The sequence below is a fragment of the Pinus tabuliformis genome, chromosome 8 (assembly GCF_031772625.1).
Source record: "Pinus tabuliformis cultivar Carrire ecotype Pingquan chromosome 8, CPIR1, whole genome shotgun sequence".
Taxonomy (NCBI): domain Eukaryota; kingdom Viridiplantae; phylum Streptophyta; class Pinopsida; order Pinales; family Pinaceae; genus Pinus; species Pinus tabuliformis.
The window spans coordinates 1,512,627,773-1,512,630,809 of record NC_142294.1 but is presented as its reverse complement, the minus strand read 5'-3'; the positions used below and the strand labels follow the sequence as shown (position 1 = coordinate 1,512,630,809).

General features: G+C 39.6%; 1 pseudogene; it reads right to left on the bottom strand.

Moving 5' to 3' along the window:
• Nucleotides 1-716: 716 nt before the first annotated feature.
• Nucleotides 717-1,254, bottom strand: LOC149241631 (deoxyuridine 5'-triphosphate nucleotidohydrolase pseudogene; annotated as a pseudogene).
• Nucleotides 1,255-3,037: the final 1,783 nt, after the last annotated feature.

Here is a 3,037-nt window from a genome sequence, read left to right as displayed (position 1 = left end):
GATGACTAAGTTTCTACTTATCTTAAAGACATAGTCTATTGGTTTCTTCTCAAAGACAGAGTCTATCTGTTTCTTCACAGAGTCATGAAAGCAAGATGAGGTAAAAAGTTTGGAAGTGTTATGCCCTGTGCCTCTTCCAATAACACTAATTCCTCATACAGAAAATGATTTCCTGATGCTTCTCTCTCTTTCAACAGATCACAAAAATAACCCTTGAATTTCCTGCTTAGGCAAGGAGCCCAATGCATTTCAGGCTCATCCTCGGAATCCTCAAAGTCACCCATCAAAGTAATTTTGTTCAAGATAACTTTAATGACATATATCACTTTCATAAACTAAACCATTCCCTCAGCAAAATTAGAAAAATTTCGAGGCAATGCATCCAACTCTGACTCCCTATTGGAAAGTGTTAAGTTTCTGCTTATCTGAAAGACAGAGTCTATCTGTTTCTTCAACAGAGTCATGAAAGTTGGATGAGGTAAAAAGTTTGTAAGTGTTATTCCCTGTTCCTCTTCCAATAACACCAATTCCACATACAAAAATCATTTGCCAGATTTATTGATGAAGAAAGAACAAAGAATTTCTCATAGGTATTCCAATTTCAATCCATTTTACAAAAATGAGACAATATGTAAGCAATTTTCACCTATACATGGCCTTCTAAATAGGAGCGAAAACTTAAAAACCTTAAATGAGAGTCATCAAAAAATTTACATTTAAACCCCTGTAGACCCAAACCCACCAACTCCCCTAAAAGTGGAATCCAAATCCTCCACTTCCAGAACCTGCGGGGTGAGAATTTTCTCAATAATCAACTAGGAAATACGATCTCCAGCCTTAATCTTGAAACCTTGATCAAAGTGATTGAAGAGAACAAACACTCATTAGACCACGATAATATGCATCTATGACACTGGCACCAACGTCTATCGAGTGCTTCCAAGCAAGCCTGGAACTAGGAGCTATACAAGCATATGTGCCTTCAGGTATGGCAATGGACAAATCTGTGGGCACCACACAAGAATTCACACTAGATATATCACATCCAACGGCCAAAGCAGAACCTCTAGATGACATAATAGCATTAGGCGAAAGCTTCTTTACACACAACACTGGCTCAAAGGAAACTTTCATGCCATTTTTATTCAAATATGTAGTGTTCCCATTCAGGTCCATGCCTCCTGAGTATCCTGTATCGACCTTCTGCATCTTTGGAACAGGCTCCTCTGGCTATGGGACTATTTTGGGCTCCATTTCCCAACAGTAAGAGCCATTTCCCACCTGCAAAACAAAACCACTGGAGAGAAATGCGCTGGAAAAATGTGATCTTGGCCTACTCTAAACTCTCCAAATTTGCCAGATTTATTGATAAGAGGGAGGATGATGAAAGGAAAGAGAGGCTTAAGAGAAAGCCAACAGAAGAAAATGGATTTGCAGTCTGAGATGTGTTAACCTGAAGGCTGAGCCCCTTACCTCCCTTAGTCAGATCTTTTCTATTGATCATGCCATTTCTTCTGTTTAGTTTTACACTTTTAACTGCACTATTTCAGTTTCAGGTTGGGATAACATTCGTGAAGGGAAGGATTGATATCTATTGTTGGAAAGGGAGAAATTTGGAACTATCCACATGTAGTCTTCAAATTATTTCCCTCTTTCCTGAACCTTCCACAAGACATACGAAGGAAACCATGCTCTGCTAGGGTTTGTTCTCATTCCTTTCTGTGGTCTTCTTCCAAGTTGTAAAAAACATTGTTGTTTCTTGTGCGCATGTTTTTTTACACTTGAGTTGAAGTTTTTTTTGCTTGGTAGCCATTTGTTCCATGACATGTCAACATAGGACAAGTTTTTAAGCTTTCCAAATCCCAAAGGAATGTGGCCGCTAAGCTTGTTTTGTTGAATTCTGACTCTATGCAAAGTGGGACAATTTGTAAGATTATAAGGGATTTATGAAGAGGATAAGACCAACTAACTGGTTCACATATCTGAGGGAGGATTGGTCTTGTTAATTTATTTAAACATGCCTCCAACCATTTTAGGCTATAATTTCTTCCCAACTGTTGAGGAAGGCTTCCTATGAAGGAATTGTTCCATATGCCAAGATACATCAAGCTGGGAAGGTCACCAATTCCCTTAGGGATGTCTCCTCTGAGGTTATTAACACATAGGTTTAGGGATACCATATTTTTGAGCCTTGAAAACCCTTCAAGAATTGGTCCAGTGAGCATGTTATTTGACAAATATAATGACTTCAAGCTCGTGATGTTGCTTAACTGCCATGGTATTGATCCAGTAAGTCTATTGTTGTTCAACACCAACCTACTTAGATTCTGGAACTCACCTAATTCTACAGGTAAGGACCCAGATAAGTTAGCAAATGGAATATGTAAAGGCTCCAGCTTTGACAAGTTACTGAGCTGCCACGAAATCCCACCTGTGTAAGAATTGTACTCGATCATCATATGCCTGAGCTCTGGCATCTTCCCTAGCTCTGTTGGGATTGAACCAATGATCTCATTGCCCTCCAAATATAGGAATTTTAGGCTAGGGAAGTCACCATACTGGTTGGGAATGCTCCCATTAAAGTAACTTCCACCAAGGTTCAGAAACTTCAACTTACTGAGCTGAGAAAACTGCAATGGAAAGGGGCAAGTAAAGTCATTGTTGTAAGCATTGAACTCCACAAGATTCTGCAACCCCAAAAGTATCTCTAGCAATGATCCATTGAAGGAATTCTGGTTGATATACAGGGTTTCTACTTTGGGGAGCCTGAAAATGGCTTCACTGATTGGTCCATCAAAGTGGTTTTGGCTAACATTTAAGTTGACAAGGTGGTCAAGCAGCTCCACCGCTTGTGATATTTTACCTGTGAGGTTTTTTCTTGAGAGATCCAGAGCCACCACTCTATATTTATTGTTACATTTAATGCCAACCCATGAGCAATGTGACACATGCATGCTGTTATTGTTGTATTTCCTGTGTGCAACAGTAGGGTCTAGGGCAACTCATCCAATAAAGTGGGGGATCTTTTAGGTTAGGG